General features: G+C 42.7%; 1 pseudogene; it reads right to left on the bottom strand.

Moving 5' to 3' along the window:
* Window positions 1-7,534: 7,534 nt before the first annotated feature.
* LOC103227325 (phosphatidylinositol 4-phosphate 5-kinase type-1 alpha-like) lies at window positions 7,535-9,459 on the bottom strand (annotated as a pseudogene).
* Window positions 9,460-21,307: the final 11,848 nt, after the last annotated feature.

Below are 21,307 nucleotides of genomic sequence, written 5' to 3'. Positions count from 1 at the left end.
TCAGTGGCAGCCACTGACCTTGGTACTGTCTTCATAGCTGCCTTTTTCAGAATGTCATCTCGAATGTCATTAGAAGCAACAGTATGTGGCCTTTTCAGCTTGGTTTCTTTCACTTAGTAATATGCATTTAAGGTTCCTCCATGTCCTTTCACGGCTGATAACTCGTTTCTTTTTAGCACTGAGTAGTGTTCCACTGTCTGGATGCACCATCATTTATGTATCCATTCACTTACTGAAGGACATCTTGGTTGCCTCCAAGTTTTCATAATTATTAGTAAAGCTGCAATAAACATCTGTGTGCAGATTTTTGTGTGTTTTCAACTCATTTGGGAAAATTAAAAGGAGCATGATTGCTGGATCATATGGTGAGAGTATGTTTAGTTTTGTAGGAAACCACCAAGCTGTCTTCCACAGTGACTGTGCCACTTGGCATTCCCATCAGCAATGATGAGAGTTCCTGTTGCTCCATGTCATTGTCAGCATTTGGTGTTGTCAATATTCTGGATTTGGGTCATTCTAATCGGTGTGTAGCAATACTTTGTGGTTGTTTTAATTTGCTATTCCCTAATGACATATGGTGTTGAGCATCTTTTCATATATTTATTTGACATGTGTATATCTTCTTTGGTAAGGAATTTGTTCTGGTCTTTTACCCAGTGTTTAATCAGTGTGTTAATTATAGAGATAGTTTTATTTCTCCAATTCCAAACTGTGTCTGTTTTTGTCCCCCACTCCTCCCCACCCCCTGCACACACTTTTTATATTGAACTGGCTAGGATTTCTAGTATGATGATATAATGTTGATTTTGAGTTGGAGAGGTGAGAGTGAGTATCCTTTACTTGTTCTTCAACCTAGGGTGAAAGCACTTAGCCATTCAGTGTTAACTATAGTGTTGCAGGTGTTTGTAGATGCCCCTTGTTTTGTTGAGGAAGTTTCCTTCTAGCCCTACTTTGCTGTGAGATTTTTCTTCTTATTTTAAATTACGAATGGATATTGAATTTTGTCAAATGCTCTATCTGTATCTACAGGAATTCACATGGTTTTTCTTCTTTAGTCTATTTATATAGAGAATAACTTTGATTGATTTTTGAATGTTGAATCAGTCTTGCATTCCCAGGATAAACCACACTTGGGTATGATGTATTGTCCATCTTATATGTTGCCGGATTTGATTTGCTAATATTTTCGACAATTTTTAGGTCTGCATTAAAGAGGAATATTGAACCATGTTTTGTTTTGTTTTTTTCACTTTGGAATATCTTTGACTACTTGTTATCATTGTAATGCTGGTCTCAAAATGAGTTGGAAAATGTTTTAGTCTCCTCCACTTTTGTGGAAGAGTTTTGTAGAATTGTATTATGTCCTCTTTAAATGTTTGATGGAATTCAGTAGTGAAGCCATTTGAGCACAGAATTTTCTTTGTTGGAAAGTTTTTAACTTTGAATTCAATTTCATTTATAGATTTGGGATTTCAGATTACTTCTTTTAAAGTGTCTTTCAAATAATTTCCCCTTTCGTCTACATTTTCTAACTTGTGGAAATAAAGTTGTAGACTGCATTCCCTTTTTTTTCCCCTGTAATGACTGTAGAGGTCTTTGGTAATGTGGTTGGGGACCCTCTTCCAATACTGATAATTTGTGTCATTGAGTCATTTTCCTCCTCTTTGTCTCCCTTCTCTCTCCCTTCTCTCTCTCTCTCTCTCTCACTTTCTCCTTTCTCTCTCTCTCTCTCCCCCTCTCTCCTCCTTTCTCCCCCCCCCCCATCAGTGTGGCTAGAAGTTTTTCACTTTTATTAATCTTTTAATGGATCAACATTTGCTTTTATTGATTTTTCTCTATTGTTTTCTGTTTATATTTATAATTTCTTTCCTTCTGCTCATTTAATATAGTCTCCTTTTCTAGTTTACTATATGAAAATGTTGGGTTATTGATTTAAGACCTTTCTTCTGTTATAAATGGGCATTTAATGACCATTGTTTCCCTCTAAGCACTGCTTCAGCTGCATCCAATGATTTTGGATTTGTTTCCTTTAACATTCAGCTCAAATTTTTCTTCTGCTTCTTATTTGACCCATGGGTCATTTTATGAATCATTTAACTTCCAACCATTTGAGAATTTTCCAGAAATATTTCTGTTTCAGGAAACATACTTCGTATGAATTCAATTTTTTGAAATTTATAACAGTTTGTTTTTGTCTCTCTTGGGTATGTTGTATGTGCTCTTGAGAAGAACATGTACTCTGATATTCTCAGACAGAGTTCTGTAAATGTCGATTGGGCCAGCTTTGTTGATTGTGTTGTTCAGGTCTTCTGCATCCTGACTTATTTTCTGTTTATTTGTTCTATTGATTACTGAGACAGAACCTTTAGTCTCCAACTAGAATTTTTCATGTAACTATTTTCTCCTTCAATTCTATCAGTTTTTGTTCATGTTCATATATTTTGAAGGCTTGTTAAGTACATACATTTAAATTGTTATACCTTCTTGTTGAATTAACACGCTGATTACTATTTCTCCCTTTGTATCTGTTTGAAATCTATTTATATTGGTACAGAAACTGTAGTTTTCTTTTGATTAGTGTGTACATGGCATATTTTTTCTGTCCTTTTACTTGTAACATACATATCTATCTCTCTATATTTAAAGTGGGTTTCTTATAAACAGCACTTAGTTTAGCCTTGCTTTTTTGTCTAATCTAAACATCATTGTCTTTTAATTGGTTTGTTTAGGCCGTTTCCTTTTAATGTAATTATTGATATGGTTGGGTTAAAATCTATCATCTGACTCATTGTTTTCTATTTGTTTTGCCCTTTGTTTACTCCATTTTTCATTTCCATTTTGGTTTCAATTTTACTGTTTTGTTTTGTGCTTATCCCTATCAGTGCTCTACAAGTTTCTCAGATCTGTTGTTTATTTCATTATTTTTGAAAAATTCTCATCCATTAGCCCTTCAAACACTTCCTATGCCCTGTTCACTCTGTCTTCTTCTAGGATTCAAATCCCAAGTATTTCAGCCTGTTGGTGCTGTGCTGCATTATTCTGTTTCCATTCTTCATAAGCCGTGTCTTTCAGTGTGACTTGACTGACTTGTTGGGGTGTTAGGGTGCAGAGACTGTGTTGGGTCTGCTAATGAGCCATCTAATGACCCTTCATCTCTGTTACTATTTTAAATTTCTATCTTTTCTTTTTGATTCTTTACTATATTTTTCATCCGTGTTTAAAATTTACCCTTTTCCTAGTGCTTTAAATATACTAATGCTATTTTTAGAAAGTCTTACTCAACAGTAAAACACCTGGGTCATATCTGGATCTAATTCTGTGCTTTGTTTCCTGTCATATTTTCTTGCTTTTCTCATCTCATACTTTTTGTTGGAAACCTGGACCACATGTGTGGGACACAGAAGCTAAGGCGTGTGGTGTTTATGCCTCAGGATGGATGGGCCTCTTGTGAGGCCTCTGTGCAGGGCTTGGATGCATCGGGGTCTTAGTTGAGACGGGTTTGTTTTCGGTTTTGTATCTGTTGTTGCTATGCAGCCCTTATACCTGATGGACTTCAGTCTTGCTAGTGCTTCCTTGGGCTTAGTGTGGCAACTGGTTGCCTGAGGGCTTTCCCTCTGAGCCTGACCCTCAGGCCCGGGTCTGTACACTCCCTCCCCGCAGTGGTAGTCGGAAGTTGCCTTTGATCCAGCGCTGGGTGGCCTGGTGGCTGTAGCTGGGCTGTCCGCTCTGCTCTCCCTCCTCACTCAGCCTCACACTCAGGCAAGCCTGAGGCTCTTTCAGTAATCCCACCCATGGCAACTGAACCCTTGGAGCTGCATGTGAGTCAGGTTCCTGCCTGTCTCCCTGCCGCAGGGGATCTGTAGGAGTCAGGACTCTTCTTGCTTTCCCTTCCTCCATGGCCTCTTTTTCCTCCTTTTTCCCCAGCTGCAATGGCTCTTCCCTGCACCCTGAGGTCCTTGGGGTTAGCTTCACTTTGCAGTGGTTCTGGAGTCTTACCCCGCTCATAACAATCTCAGCATTCAACCAAATATGCAAGTGTCCCCGCTCTGGGTACCTGAGGTGCTCTTCTCTCTGTGCAGCTCACTCCTTTCTGGACCACCAATTCTGGCAGCCCCAGTCTCCCACGTCTGATTTGTGTCTCTGGAGTTCAGTGAGACACTGGGCTCTGTGGGAGCCACTGTCTCTGCCCTGAGTCTGGAAGGCTGCCTCTGGGTGGGGGGGATCTCAGGGTCACTGCCCTTGCTAGCCTCTCATAGGTGTTTCAGTTCAGCACGCCACTCGCTCCATACATTGTGTTCAGTTTTCTAGCTGTTGATGGCAGAAGGGCATTACCACAGCAGTTAATCTTTCAAGAGTGAAGACAGAAGAAACAGATGCATGTTCTCTTTATATATAAAAGTAAATAGTTGAAAAACAAAAATCTGCAAATCTAACCTTAGTCTGCCTTCCTAAAAACACTTCCAGACTCCCCGGAGTCCAAGTTGCTAGAGGAGCATGGGAGTCTCTGCACTGCCAGAAGCTCCTGTTCTAAGCTTTGGTGGGGCAACCACGCCCCCACCCTTCACGCCAGGTGCTACTCACTCATGCCGTCCAAGTTTCTCAGTGACCTGGGCCACCTTCTCTCTCCTTAGCCTTGCCAATTCCCACTCACTCCTTGGGTTTCCTCCAAGAAGTCTTCCCTGACTCCTCCTGGTCCTGCAGCTTCTGGGTTGGTCAGGGGCCCGTCTCCGGTGGTCTGCATGTCCTCTGCATGTCCTTTCACTGCACTTGATATGTTGTGAAACCTCTCTGATTATGTAGCTGCCCTCCTCACTAGACTGTGTTCTTTGAGTATAGATCTGTGGTTTGTTAATCTTTAGATCCAAAATGCCTAGTATAGTATCTAGTTGTATTAGTTAGGGCAGTGCCACATAATGTAACAAATACCCCCAAACACAGGAAGCTTAACACAATGAAACTTTATTTTCATCTCGATTAACAGACAGTTGAGTGTGTTTCTGGTCATCAGAAGAGTGGAGTCTTTTCCATGCCATTCTGCAGTCCAGGGACCCAGACTGACCGGGACTCCTTTACCTTCAGCTCCCAGTTTCCAGCATCGCCCAAGAGGCCACATGCAGCCTTTAGGATAGAAAGTGGAGCCCTCTGCAAGGAGGTTTTCATGGCACAGGCCCGGGAGAAGCATAGACCACTCTGCAGTATTCCATTCCCAAGAACCGGTGCACATGTCAGAAGTGAGGTGAAAGGCAGTTGAGAAATGTGTAGGGCTCAGTGTCCCAGGGGACAGTCACCTCCGCAGGACAGGCGTGGGAGGGGGAGTGTGTCGTGGCGCCAGCTGAGTTCTCCTCTCCACCACACGGCACAGAGTGGGCACTCAGTGCATTGCTTCATGAATGAAGCCCATTTCATTTCAGCGTTGTGACTCTGGGCGAGTTTCTTAAATATTTTCACATGCTGAAGCAACTGCAATTCTGGGGTCATTTGTGGAATACTATAATGTATTTAACGATGTAATTTTTCACTAAAATTATGTTATAATCATAATCAGTTTTTTATTTTTAATTTTATTGTTTTCTGAAAAACTGATTCAAGTTTAATACATTAAAATCGTGTAATACTTTTATATTGCATTTGCCATTTCTGAACAATACAAAGTAGAGGCAAATAGTGACACTTCATGAAAATGTTGATTCCCCATTCCTTTCCCTAAGAGCTAGCCCTCCCTCAAATATTCCCTCCCACCCCTTACAGAACTCTATCCATAATAAAACACTTAGATACATCATAAATAGTAAATCATGAAAAAACAGCAATAATTATTTCTTTTCTTCTTGTATAAAAGAACATGGCAACAAAGACAGGCAGCCAGAAACTGGCTGGGGTGTCTAATATAGACAGTTATGTGGGGTATGGGCTAACCTACTATCAAGGTGGGGTGGGATGGAGAAGGGATAGAACAGGAATTCAACAATCTGTCTGATACCAGGCCCCCTTCCTCCCCTAACAAGAGTGGAAGGATCAGATGAGAACTCTTGTAGAGGGGAAGAGAGGGCACATGCAGCTCCCATTTCCAACTTCCCTGCATGAAGACAGGGGGTAGGACATATGGCACAGCAATGACTTCACTGAGGCAAGAATCTGCTGTTTCCTCATGAGTTTAAGAAAGTATCTGTGGCAGGGCGTGGTGGCTCATGCCTGTAATTCCAGCACTTTGGGAGGCCAAGGCAGGCAGATCACAAGGTCAGGAGTTTGAGACCAGCCTAGCTAACATAGTGAAACCCCATCTCTACTAAAAATAGAAAAAATTAGTTGGGCATGGTGGCAGGCACCTGTAATCCCAGCTACTTGGGAGGCTGAGGCAGAAGAATCACTTGAATCCAGGAGGTGGAGGTTGCAGTGAGCCAAGATCGCACCACTGGACTCCAACCCAGGCGACACTGTGAGACTCTGTTTCAAAAATAAAATAAAATAAAATAAAATAAAATAAAATAAAATATTTGCTAACCTCATAGATACGGACTGCCTGTTAAACAGAGGTGTCTCCACCTTAGCTCCACAAGCAGGAGAGCACTGTTGGAAAAGACGGGAAGAGCAAAGAAATCGCCTCTGGAGAATGATCTAAAATTCATTTGATAAGTCTTCATATTTACAAAAACAACCAGAATATGTTTCAAATTGCAATAATAATCATCACAGCCTGGCAGTGAGTAGGACTCTGCCTAGGAAGGGCTATGATTTCCCAGCCCATGGCTGCCCCATGTTTTAACAAAGGGGTAAAGATTATCCCATGTCCCACTCTCTCCATTCCTTCAGCCTTAAGAAATTCATCAAGAAAGGAAGAGTTTAAAGAGAAGCTGTCCTGGCACAGCAATCACCACACTTCTCTTCACAAACACCATGGCTCTTCGGAGGGAATCCTATGACTAGTCATCTCCTCAACACTTTTGGAGTTTTGATCTGAAACTGGCTTGAAATTGTGTGCTGTGCGCTTTTTCCTTTATTCAGGATAAAAAGAAGAAGAAGAAAGTTGGGAGGTGGTTAAACACCCTTATCCCCTCAAAGCCTTTACAGAGATTACAGGGATCTTCTTCCGGGGATCAGAGAGAAAGAACTGAGGTGGAGATAATGTGCTAGCAAGTCTGTCCTGAGGAAATTATGAGTCCAGCTCCTGGTGAAAGACAAGTGGAAAGAAAACTGCCAACTTCAGCCATCCCATTTCCAGCATGAAGAATGGGGGTCTTCATGCAAGTTTCAATTATAAAAGCCAAGATTAGCCCATTGAAAATCCATCCACCCAATTCTGAAGTGGAGGGGTTGCCGCAGTCCTCAACTGTCTGAGGCACTAATGCCCATTCATGAGGAAGGGGAAGGAGATGAGGTTCTTCTTCAGGAAGAAGATGGAGAGCTCCCCCCATTTCCATTACATTCCTTTTTGATGGCCAAGTAGAGGAAAACTCAGCATTGCTGGGGCAAGGACTGACATCTTGGGATCACAGAGATGGCAGAATCTTGTTTCAGGTCTTCTGAGGCTTTGTGCTCAATGGGTGAACTCTTACTCCACAATGTCAAGTTTTTCCAAGGTTGTACTTGTAGTTAAAGTTTGCAAAGTCTCTCCAACTACAGGTGAGAAATTGGGGTCAGGAATAGGTGTGCCCTCACTGATTTCCTCCAATGGTGGAGTCTGAGGTAAAACATTAGGACAACCAAGGTGAACACCTGGCTCCTCTTCCGCCTTTGTTGTGGCTTGTGCCTTGTGTTCCCCTGAGACCGATGGCTGGTAAGTAATGCAGGGGTTGTCACTGGAGCTTGCTCGCCCAGAGAAAAATGAGCCAGACTGAAACTTTTTGGAAGGAGAAGGCTTCAAGGGGATCTTCTTCCTTTTTTGAGACAGGGTCTCACTCTGTTGCCCAGGCTGGAGTGCAGTGGCACAATCTTGGCTCACTGCAACCTCCGCCTCCCAGGCTCAAGTGATTCTCCTGCCTGAGCCTACCAAGTAGCTGAGATTACAGGCATGCACCACTACCACCCAGCTAATTTCTGTGTTTTTAGTAGAGATGGGGTTTCACCATGTTGGCCAAGCTGGTCTCAAACTCCTGACCTCAGGTGATCCATCTGCCTTGGCCTCCCAAAGTCCTGGGATTACAGGCATGAACCACCACGCCTGGCCCGGATCTTAAATGCTGTGTTGCACATGAAGCACTGGAACCGTTCAGTGTAGAAGCCTGGGTGATGCACTGAGACAGTGTCCCCATCACGTACCAGGGCTTTCCGAGAGTGCTCCAGCTTCTTAACAAACCTGTAAGACTGTAGAATGTCAGTGATGCCAATACAAAGCAGGATCCTTTCCCCTCTACTCTCCTGGGCAGGGATGCCACCCATATGGTCATCGGTCTCCATGGGGCTGCCCTGTCAAGCCTCTCCCTGGATGGATTCCATGGCTGTGGAATACAGACCCTTTTGGGGGGCTGGTCTTCAAGTGTCAACTGAGCATTGTGCTTCACTGCTTCAGGGCTCTCGTGCATGATCTATGTTGTGGATTGACATCAAGAGGCTATAGTCCACTATCTCGAAGTCACGCTGCAGGGTCTTACAGAAAGCATTGTACATGTCAGCCTCCAAAAAAAAAAAAAAAGGACCATCGTAAGAAGTCTAGGTTTTTAAATGTGGGAAGAGGCTTCTCTCACTCTTTCTGGGAAGCTTGCTTTTTGTAGGTTGAACCTTTGAAGTAAAATTTGATATGCATTTTGACCAGTCTTAGTAAGAGATTCTTCATCACCACAATCTGAATGTTCTTGCCACCTGCCTGCACACAGCACAGTCCATAGAATTTAGGCAGAAAAGTCCAAGGATTCTGGTTGAGGTGGATGTGGTATCCTGGAAGCAGCTTCTGCAGAAACTCCGCCTCTTTATGTTGGACTGTTTTAATAATGAATTCATCGTGGCTGGACACATGTAACAGGGAACCATCAGCTCCAGAGCTACTGAGTTCAGTCAGTGGCTCACTGCAGAGGGAGTACAAGCCATCATCAGGGCAGATACCAAATAGCTCCTGAAAGTAGCGGAAGGCAACAGGTGCATAGGTCTTGAAAGGAAAGTCACTGCTGTGATGAGCAGGGGTCAGGTCGCTCCCTTCACTGGGGAAGCAGAGACTCTCCACCACGCAGAAATCTTGCATGAGGACATCATGCTCGGGTGTGGGACTCAGGCTCCCCACAGTGTGAGTAATGCCCAATCCCATGGCACATTTCAAGGCTGATGCGGTTGTCTTTCTACAGGTTGTCTCTCCTGAGGAATCAACACCTCAATGGCTGATTTTCTTGATGGGCATGCCCGAGACACAAGGCACCTCAGACGCAATGAGTCTCTTGATTCCAGATGCTGAGGACGAGGTACAGGAAGGGATCCCAGGATCAAAGGATGAAAAACCGACTGCAGAGGAAGCCCTGAGGAGGCCGACGCCATCTTGGCAGCCCCTCCCCTCGGCGGCCTGGCCTCTTCCGATCCAGCTTTTCCTCTGCTCCAGTGAAATCTTCCTTCCCCAAGCCCCTTCACAGAACCCGCGTCTGCGCCACCTCCCGGCCCGGCGGACCCCGCGCAGACGCGTGGAGCCGGCTCTGGACCAGCTCAGGGGCCCCCATTCGCCTGGCCTGGGAAGAACTCCCGCCTCAAGGCCCACCGCGAGTTAACCCACTCTCCACAGGGGGCACTTTCCCCTTTCACAAAAGACTAAGCCCCCGGGAACAACCCACACCTGGAAAACAAACGGGGCATGAAAAGCCCCAGTGGAGCGAACGCCCTGCTCCATCCTCCTGGACCGCCCGTTTATGCCCAACCTGGTCGCTCCACTCGGGTGGCCCAGAAAAATCCGAGCCCTGCTGTAATAGATTTTATTATGAAATTACAATCATGAGCCTAGATATCCACTAAAAAGCAATCAAATCAAACATAATTAGTCAATCTAATTAATTTAAATTAATGTTTATTCACTCATTCACTGTTCATCTGCTCACACTCGCTCACACACTGGTAATAGGTAGCGCCAAAGGCTTAAAAAAAATAGTGAGAGAAAAATAAAATTGAGATGCAATATGCAAATCACTTGCTGACTATGTGTTCAAAGAGACAGACAATCACTGCTCGTCCTGGGCAGAGAGCCGATGTTCCCTAGGACCACAGCTGAGAAATCACTCGTTTTGTGGAAAGTTGGGTCCTAGGAATTGGGGTACGAGACTGCACATTTTTAAAGGGGAGAAAAATAGAAAGTACCCAGCACAGCCAGTGATATTTGAGGAGCACAGGCATGAGCGAGGTGCCTCGGGACAAGACCATGAGCCGAGGGCACGCCTGGAGACTCAGTGCTGGCCTAAGGTTCTGGCCAAGTGCACAGATCCTCACCTCTAGCTCTGCCTGAGCCTCTGTCCTGAGCCTCCGTCTTCAGTCAGTAACTGCCTGCTGGCCATTTCCACCTGCATGTCCGGCCATGATTCAAACACTAAAGCTCATCCCGAAGCAGCGCACCCTCCGAACACCCCATTTCAGGAAACAGTGCTATGACCTTCCGTCCTGTTGGTCAGGCTGTTCCCATCCCTTCCCTGATTACCCAGGCGCAGACACCTCACCCTGACAACTCTTCTTAGTTAACAACTCTCTAGTCAGTCTCTTTCATTCCCATTCTTTCAGTCATCAATGTAGTCTTTGTCCTCTAATCCTGCCACTCAAACGTGTGTGACAGGATCTCCTGCTTGGGTCTTCCCTCTAATCAATTCTATATGCTCCCATCATAGTCGCAGAATGCACAGTAACAAATTGAAGATACTGAGATACCTGTTTCACTGCATATAATTCCTTGTTTCCCAAAATTTTAAATCTATGGGTCCTCCCTTCTTTTTTTGGTGGACACTTACTACTAACTCAATGAGAACACCCTTTAGGGAACGTGTTCATAGCACAAAGTCCACACCCTTTTGTTTGACATTGAAGGCTTTCTGCAAACCTCCTGTATCTCCTGCTCCAATGTTATCTCTCATTATTCCCTTTTACTTATGTTCCTTGAATGTGCTACGTACAGCCTCCATGTGTGTTTCTGTGTCCTCCATGACCGAGGAGTATCATCTCTATGTTTCTGGGGTTACTTAATGCTCTGTCTTAACTCAAAGGCCTGGTCCTCTTCACTTCATCCTTAACAGGACCCCTGACAGCTCAATCACCCAGGAAATGTCTTTCTGCTGATTCATGTGTCACTCAATGTCTGGGCCACTCATGGCACTTTGGGGAACTTCTACTGGTAGAGATTATTTTGTCTCATCAGGGGCTGGTAGCTCTTCCTCAGTAACTCAGCCTGACGTCTGCTCTTGCTGGGGCTGCAGACATCTCAAAGATTGTATCGTATCTTCCATCTGTCCCACTGTGCAATCTGCTCCTCTTCTCTGGAGGCCCTTGGCAGGCCCACCGTGTTCTAGCTCAGCTCCTATTTGTACCCTGCCTAGGATATGGAATATTTCTGGTTTCTTTCATAGCATGCCACACAGGAGCTGCGGGAAGCTTAAGACTAATGATTTTCTCTCTTTGCCCAATCACTATCTTTATTCTGTTAGAATAACACACATTGGCTGGGAAATGAAGGATATTCCCAGAATTCTTTTTTTTCTTTTTTTTCTTTAGAGACAAAGTTTCACTCTGTTGCCCAGGATGGAGTGTGATGGTACAATCATAGCTTACTGCAGCCTCAAACTCCTGGCTCAGGTGATCCTCCTGCCTCAGCCTCCTGCGCAGCTAGAACTACAGGCATGCACTTTTTTTTTTTTTTTTTTGGTAGAGACAGGGTCTTGTATGTTGCCCAGGTTGGTCTCTAACTCCTGGGCTCAAGCAATCCTCCTACCTCAGCCTCCCAAAGCACTGGAATTACAGGCCTGAGCCGCTGCACCTGGCCTATTCCCAGAATTCTAAATGGGGATGGGGCATGCATCCCTATGCATCCAGCATCATCCTCAGCCTGCCCAACAGCCTCCCTGGGCTCTGTCATTTCAGTTTGGACGGTAAACGGCAGCGGAAGCCAAGACACATTGCTCTGATGTCTCGTTTCTCCTCCTTCCCAGTCTCCAGGCCAAAGGGCTCTCTTTTCTTCCCCTGCCTGCAGGAGGCACTTTCTCTGCCTTTTCTCTTCAACATGGATTTGCCCCCTTCTCCTCCATGATTTCAAGAAGACAGAAGGACAACTGGAGGACATGCTCTTCACAGAGGCAAAGAATTTTTTTAAAGCTATCAGTTTAATATTTTCAAAATATCAATGTATAACACATATGGCTGTGTTTTATAAATTATAAAGCTTGTAAAAATAGAAGGGGTATAAATATTGTTAGTAATTACTTGAAGAAATTGAAAGTGAGGAGAAAAATGTTAAAGACAGTCTTGCCTTTTGTCCAAGTCAGCCACTGCTGTGCTCTGGGCCCAGCGAGGACAGCAGAGGATCCGACTCCATCCTCCAATCACTGCAAAGATCCTACAAGGGTGGTGGCTGACGAGCAGGGATGGCAATCCTGCAAGTTCTCTGCCAGCTGGGGAGAGGATGCTTCTCTCCGTCATGATTGCTGTTTATGAACTTCCCGCCCCAGGTCTAGGGTCTGCCAGGGATTGGCTGCATGCTTCAGTTCTGAGAGGTCCACACTGAAGAGTCACAATGAGTCTCTCTGTCCTTGTTTATCACAAAAACCAAGTGTTTCCCCCTGTCATGGGCACGTCCATCTGAGCCTGACCACCCTCAGCACCCTATCTCACTACAGAAGCCAGAAATTCTAATGCCCAAGCAAAACAGAGATTTGGGCCAAAATATGCTCTAAAGTCAAGGCTCAAGTTTCTGAAGAAGTAGATTTATGTTACTAAAATTAGCATCCTTCCAAATTAGATCATAATCTGTAAAGCATTAACTGTCACAGCCTGAGCCTGAATTTGGGTTCCTTGGTGAGAGGTGGTCAGCCCTTCTCAAAATCAGACGAAGTTTTGTAGGTGATGGGGCTTTGGGTGGGCAAATCCTGATGTTGACCTTCCTCTCATAATGCACTCCTACAAAAGAAGACTCAGAAAGGTCTCAAGCACAGTCTTAATCAGCATTCAAGTGCAGCAGTCGCCTGACAGTTTAGTCATCCTTTAATTAATGACCTCAATGTGCACTGTGCTTGAGTGGGTGCCAGGCGGTGCCCTAGGAATGCAAAGCTGAGTGAGACAGGGCCTCTTCTCCGGAACACTCACATCTGATCCTAAACAGAGACTTGCAATTCCAAGAGTTAAGTGCTCTTATAGAGGGAAGCACAGGGCAATTTCCTGGACTCTGCTCCGACAGCTTTTATATAACACTGAAGACCGAAACCCATGTTGAGCTCCACCTCCACAGAAACAAACCATCTCATTGACTTTATCCATCTCAGTCCAATACAAATCCAGGAGTACATGAAGTTCAGCTAACATGGAGCACTGTCTTTATTTGGTGTTGTATCTGAGTTGACATTCTATGTTTGGAACACTTGGACACATTTTAGAACTTTTTGTTAGTCAAACAAATTATATTCAGGGACTGAATTCCAAGGCTGGTGACCCCCCCCAATGCTGAGTCCACCTGAGGAATCATTAGAACTGCCCCTTTCTCCAGGGAGCCCATGAAAACTTCCTCGGGGTCGCAGATTCTCTTACCACGGCCTCTAGCACAATTCTAAAAGAACAGGCTTGCTGTTCAGAAGCCTGAGTTACCTCAGAAACGGGCAGGTTGAGAAGCGACTCACAGGCATGTCTCTGTCACAGCCCAGGATGTGGGGTGGAGGGTCCACTGCAAACCCTGGGCCTGCAACGCCCTTCGGTGGGGATGGGGATTCCAGGCCTCCTTGGAGGGCGACCAGCACAGCCACATTAACATGACATCTCGAAGCTGGAGGAGAGAAGGAGAAGACTACTCCAAGCATGATGAGCCTGGGCCTCTTTCAGCACTGGCCGGCATCAGAGGGATTCCTCCGGGTGTCTTCCTCAGGGCTACCTGTGGCTGATCGGGAGCAGGGAGCTCTGCGCTAACCTCTGTCCTCTCAAAACACCTGAGGAATTGAATCTTTTCCTGTCTGCTCCCATAGTGACTAAACCAATTATAAAGAAATTAAGAGGGAGCCTGGGGGCCCCATAGAAAGCGGCAAACAGCCCCTCGCTCTGGGCCAGGCCTGCTCTGAACCTCCTGCAGGCATTTGTGTGTCTTCAAAGCCCTCTAATAGTCAATCCATCATATGCTTAACATAAACTGTTATTCTGTACTGTGTATAGTATACAGATACAAAATCCTAAATCATATTAAACCACAAGTCATTAGCAGATGCCTGTGCAGCTGTCTCACACACACACATTGAGTGTCTTCACAGCAGACACTTCCAGGATGGGTGCCACCTCCCTCCTGGCTTCTACCCTTCCCAGGGCACCCGTTTCTCAAGTCACAGCCCAGCCCTTGCCTGGCTGACCTCAGAACGTCCTGCCCTGTTGCCCTAAGGCAGGCAGAAATCCCATCTTCTCCTGAAGCGGGAGGAAAGAAAGCACATGCCAATTCTAAAATACTCCAAGTCCTAACTCTTTACAAGTCTTGCAGAAATTTTTATACCTGACTCATTCTTGTAATCTCATGACTTATCAGGAATTAGAAATGAACTGCAGCTAAGTGTGAGGGGTTAGGAACAGGAATCGGAGGCTCCTGTAGAGATGAAATGAGGGGACAGGGGCGCCATTGGCAGGTGATGGGAGGAAGCTCAGCCAGGAAGAGGTCAGAGGTAACTGAAATCGGGCATTCCAGCGGGGAAGCAGAGACTCGGAGGCACGAAGCCTTGGGAGTTCTCGATACAGGTAGCAGAGGTCAACCATTGACTTGGGGAGGACCCAACCTCCTGGCAGGGCCCCGCTAACTGGATAGAGGTGAAGACTCAGTCCAGGAGTAAAGCTGACAGCACCAGTGAGGTCTGAGCTGGTCAAGATTACTTGGCTCACCTCTGAGTCAACTAAGGTAAACTCTTGAGTTCTTCAAGTTCTCCAACTCTCAGCCTCCTTCCCAGGTCTCAGAGCAGAACCCAGACTGAAGGTGAACTCAAGGACTGCCAGCTATGTGCAAAGCGTGGCCTTCAGATCAGGAAATGGGACTGATCATGACAGTTTTACGATGTTTTGCTTGCTGCAAGAATTCACAGTCTGTCATTATTAGTGTCAGACACCAAAATGGAGCCTCCCTTGCTGTGTACTGCAATAAAGACCATTCTCATTTCTCTAAGTTTGCTCTTAATAACCATTAGTGAATGCTATATGGCACTTGACATCATAGCAGACACTTTTAGGGTGGTAAATTATGTTTGAAGAGAACATTTTGAAAGAGTTTAAAACTTAGTCAAGAAAACAGAGTTAAATAGGGATGGAGCATGTTTTCCTCTGTGATAACTGAGAGGAGCTCAGGGGTGCTGACAGTTTTAGGTCAACAGGGAGAAGAAGTAGCGTCCTCCTCCTCACAGAAAACCGTTGTGCAAATCAAGGCGCTGGGATGATGCGTGGGTGCTTAACACATTTTGTAATGAGAATATAGAAAATAGCATAAAGATAAAAACAACAGCAACCAGGCGATGACCTCTCAGGGTAAGAAATATTACTGAATAGCTGGATCGTCCTGTGCACCTGGGTGCCTCTCTCCTGCGCCATTTCTCTTATCCTGGTCAAGGCTGTGGGGAAACGTCTGTTATTGTGTGCCCAGAACTAATTCTTGACGCCAGGACCAAAAATATTAACGATCAGTGCTTCCTTCTCAAAGACCCACATCCTTTACAATATTTTATAATGTGATGTTTTGGCAGGAACGATTACCATTCCAAAGTGGAACAGTGGCTTTCAAGCTGGAGAGAGGATCAGACTCCCCGGGAAGGCCAGTTAAAATGCAGGCAGCTGAGAAAGTACCCCAAGTTTCTGATTCGGTAGGTCAGGGTGGAGAACCTGGGCAAGGTCCCAAGGGATGCTGATGGTGCTGGGCTGGGAACCACCCTTTGAAAATCTCTACTGTGTGGAAAGTGGGTGGGAAAACTGAGAAAGGACAAGCCACACCAAAGATGCAGCTGCAGACAGAGGCCAGCCTGAACTGCTTTCTGGAGAAAATCCCCACAACTCAGCAGCCTGGACAGAGGGTTGGAAGAGGTGAGTGGACATTCTATTTTATTTATCCAATCATTGTCCACTCATGCCTTGAAGTTGGAAAGGGGTAAATTCAGGGGAAATAAAGACCTTAGGACTGTTAACCTATCAAATTACATCAAGAGAAACCACATGTTAACTGTATACACAGACTCAGAAAATTAGAATACACGTACGAATGACAGATTCCCAGCAGAATAGTAAGGGACTCTAGAATGTTTCATCAACTAGTCTAGCCTTCAGAGTTATTATAAGAAGAGCATCTGTCTGTCCACAGTGTGTCTTTTGGGGAAACTGATATAGACAAGATGCTGGGCTAGATGCACCATTGGTCTGACTGAATGTGATCATCATACTCTTAAATTTCTATTAGCCATTGTCTGGGAGAACGAAAATATGCTGGCATCTGGATGCTTTGATAGAAAGAACATAATCACTTTTCTGTATCTTGGGCTAGTACCAAGCAGGAACTTTACTTGTCTTAATCCCTTAAAATTTTATTTGTTTTTGTTTGTTTGTTTGTTTGAGATTTAGGGCCTCACTATGTTGCCCAGGCTGGTCTTGAGCACCTAGGTTCAAGTAATCCTCCCACTTCAGCCTTCCATGTAGCTGAGACCATAAGCATGAGCCACAGCACCCAGCTTGTCTTACTCCCTATTTTGTCCAAATAACTGCCACATAGAATGCACTTAATATATACTTTTAATATATACTTTGCCAAGACAATCTTAAGTCAAAAGAACAAAGCTGGAGGCATCACGCTACCTGACTTCAAACTATACTACAAGGCTACAGTAACCAAACCAGCATGGTACTGGTACCAAAACAGAGATATAGATCAATGGAACGGAACAGAGCCATCAGAAATAATACCACACATCTACAGCCATCTGATCTTTGACAAACCTGACAAAAACAAGAAATGCAGAAAGGATTCCCTATTTAATAAATGGTGCTGGGAAAACTGGCTAGCCATATGTAGAAAGCTGAAACTGGATTCCTTCCTTACACCTTATACGAAAATTAATTCAAAATGGATTAGAGATTTAAATGTTAGACCTAAAACCATAAAAACCCTAGAATAAAACCTAGGTGGTACCATTCAGGACAAAGGCATGGGCAAAGACTTCATGTCTAAAACACCAAAAGCAATGGCAGCAAAAGCCAAAATTGACAAATGGGATCTAATTAAACTAACGAGCTTCTGCACAGAAAAAGAAACTCCCATCAGAGTGAGCAGGCAACCTACAAAATGGGAGAAAATTTTTGCAATCTACTCATCTGACAAAGGGCTAATATCCAGTACCTACAAAGAACTCAAAAGAATTTCCAAGAAAAAAACAAACAACCCCATCAAAAACTGGGCAAATGATATGAACAGACACTTCTCAAAAGAAGACATTTATGCAGCCAACAGACACATGAAAAAATGCTCATCATCACTGGCCATCGGAGAAATGCAAATCAAAACCTCAATGAGATACCATCTTACACCAGTTAGAATGGCAATGATTAAAAAAATCAGGAAACAACAGGTGCTGGAGAGGATGTGGAGAAATAGGAACACTTTTACACTGTTGGTGGGATTGTAAACTAGTTCAACCATTGTGGAAAACAGTATGGCGATTCCTCAAGGATCTAGAACTAGATGTACCATATGACCCAGCCATCCCATTACTGGGTATATATGCAAAGAATTATAAATCATACTGCTATAAAGACACATGCACACATATGTTTATTGCAGCACTATTCACAATAGCAAAGACTTGGAAATAACCCAAATGTCCATCAGTGACAGATTGGATTAAGAAAATGTGGCACATATACACCATGGAATATTATGCAGCTATAAAAAAGGATGAGTTTGTGTCCTTTGTAGGGACGTGGATGCAGCTGGAAACCATCATTCTCAGCAAACTATCGCAAGAACAGAAAACTAAACACCGCATGTTCTCACTCATAGGTGGGAATTGAGCAATGAGATCACTTGGACATGGGAAGGGAAACATCACACGCCAGGGCCTATTATGGGGAGGGGGAAGGGGAGTGGGATGGCATTGGGAGATATAACTGATGTAAATGACGAGTTGATGTGTGCTGACGAGTTGATGGGTGCAGCACACCAACATCACACATGTATACATATGTAACAAACCTGCACGTTGTGCACATGTACCCTAGAACTTAAAGTATAATTAAAAAAAGAAAAAAATACAAAAAAATATATATATACACTTTGGTCTATAGTTTTCTTATGATGCTTTTGTCTGGTTTTAGTGTTGGGGTAATACTGCCTCATAGCAACAGTTAGAAAGTTTTCCTTCCTCTTCTGTTTTCTGGAAGACTGTGTAAAGGATTAATATTAATTCCTCTTTGAATGTTTGGAAGAATTTATCAGCAAAGTCATCTGGGCTTGTGCTTTTCTTTGTGGAAAATGTTTTGATTACTAACTCAATTTCTGATTGTAGGTTAATGCAGATTTTTCTATTTCTTCTAAAGTCATTTTTGGTAGTTTGTGTTTTTTTCCAAAAAGTACTTTTCCATTCCATCTAAGTTATCAAATTTGTTGGCATACAGTTTATTTTAGTCTTACTTTAAATCCTTTTTTGTTTCTGTAAAGTTAGTAGTAATGTATCCTATTTCATTCTTGATTCTGGTAATTTGAGTCTCCTTTCTTTTTCTCCTGTTCCATCTTAGGAAAAATGTGCCCATTTTCTTGATCATTTCAAAGAATCAACTGTTGGTTTCATTTGTCTTCTCTATTGCTATTCTATTCTCTATTTATTTTTCCTGTAATATTAATTATTCTGTTTTCTGCACTTCTTTTTTATAATTTCTTAATGTCAAATGTGGGCTTATTCACTTGACTTTCTTCATTTTTAACATAGATGTTTAACGGTTATAAATTTCCATCTAAGCATTGTGTTAGCTACATTCCATAAGTTCTGGTGTGTTATGCTTTATTTTACTTTATACTGTCTTTGATAGACGTTTTGAGGTCATAAAACTGTTACTTCTGTAGTATTTTTACAGAAGCAGAAATACTGATTTGTCTGTAAGCTAAAGCTCTAAGGTCTGGCTGTGGGGCTCCTGCAATGCGTTGCACACATTGTTCTGAGAGTTCGTGTTGTTGGTTCGAGCCTTTAGATTCTAGGGTCTGGACAAATGGTCATGGTGAGGACCAGGAACCTAAGTGTGGCCACAATGCCTGGCCTCATCCTCCCTGCCCTAACTGTGCCTACTGGCCATGCTGGAGGGGTCAGACCCTCCAGGAATTCATAGCCCTGTCCTCTTTCCCAGGCTCTGCATCAGGTACATAACAATTAAAATTAGTAACATCCTAAAAGAAGGGTTACTAACATTAACATTATAATTAATACATGTAATTAAAACTACTACATAAAGGAGAAATCCTTTTGTATGCAAAGTGTACAAGGAAAATTGGGTGTGTTTTTGGTAAGGAAGTTTAAAAGAAAGGCATGAGACTGTGATGTTTGTTGAGAAAAAAATAATTTTATCTAGTTTAGAAGTTATTTAAATGTTGTTTCAAATTGAAGGGGAAATGATATAGATAAAACTAAATAAATATAGAAAGTTTGGGAAAAAACTTTTAAGAGGTTATAAAAGGTTTATGAAAATCTTATGTATTCAAAAGCTGACTGGGATTGGATTGATTTGTTTGTAAGATTTTATTTAAATTAATTTTAGTATTAATAATACACTGATGCAATTGTAAAATTTGGTTTTCTCTTTTGAATGAGATTTTCATGTAGTAAAAGATTTGTACTCACCTTTTGAGTAAATTTTTTTTTTCTTTGTGGGAAGTGTGATTTTTTTTTTATTATACTTTAAGTTCTAGGGTACATGTGCACAACGTGCAGGTTTGTTACACATGTATACATGTGCCATGTTTTGAGTAAATTTTAGGAGGGCGGGAAGGAGAGATTGACTTTAGTAGTTCTCTTGATTGTTTAGAAAACTGAATCACCTCTCTCTCAAAGAGTTAAAGTTTCAGCTTTTTAAATTTTTTGAATTATCACTTTGACTAAATGAATGACTATTATTTTGCAGTGACTTATGATCTCACTTTGGTCAAGTATTGTAAGTCTTTCTTATTTTAATATCAGATGTTTTAAACCTTTGATATTTGACAAACCTCAAAATCAAATTTCTAAATTCAGCCTTTTTGACTTCAAACTTACGTTTTGAACATTAGAGCCCTAGAAATCCAAGACAGACATATTAGACATACTTGGTATATTAAAATTATACAGAAAATATTGTCAAACAAGTGGTGTTTAACTTTCTTTGAGTTATATTTGTATAAATGTGTTGTTAATGCATTCCAGAACTGTATTAGATTCCTAAATTTCCGATGTCTTAGTATATGTTATCAATTACAATTATGGTTGTTATGTTAAATTATTGTAGGCCACAGAAATAACCATAGTTTATTGTCAATTATGCCTTTAACCATGACCATATTAAGTCTTGTCCACAGTCAGTTACTTAATTCTCATGTATTTTTCTGAAAACTCTTTTTAAGCAATTATAATCCTAAAGTGTTGAGTCTTCAAGGAAGTTCACAAAAAGGATGGAAAAGATAAGCACTCTTGAATACCAGTTTCTGGTAACTTTAAAATAATATTATTTGGAATGGGTAAGAATTCCCAGAACTCTAATAAAGAAACTAACTGGTTTATAAAATTATTAACCCAGGCAGGACAAGAATTGATTGAATTCCAAGAAAATACTTTGCCAGATTTTCATGCTAAATCAGTCAGTACTGATATTGCTAAAATATGCAATTTGAGTATACTTCATGGTCCAAATCAAATTACCTATGATAACCCAAGTAACAAACAGTACTGTGCATTTGCATTAGAGTAACAAAATTGGTACTTAAGACAATATAAATCCAATATTTAGCATGGGCTCATGTAGAACCTGGGTGGCCACCTGCTTCTTCCTGAGTCCTAAAAGGTATTATTATTAAAAGCTCTGTGCTCCATGACTTGTCATGGAAGAGATAAAACGATCTAAATAGAAAATACATGTATATATTAGTGTGGTGACTTCTAAATTCCTAAAATGGTTTCTAACCGATGTTTGGTTTGTCAAATCC

The sequence above is a fragment of the Chlorocebus sabaeus genome, chromosome 21 (assembly GCF_047675955.1).
Source record: "Chlorocebus sabaeus isolate Y175 chromosome 21, mChlSab1.0.hap1, whole genome shotgun sequence".
In the NCBI taxonomy this organism is placed as follows: Eukaryota; Metazoa; Chordata; class Mammalia; order Primates; family Cercopithecidae; genus Chlorocebus; species Chlorocebus sabaeus.
The sequence above is the reverse complement of the archived record's forward strand: the minus strand, read 5'-3'. Positions and strand labels throughout refer to the sequence as shown.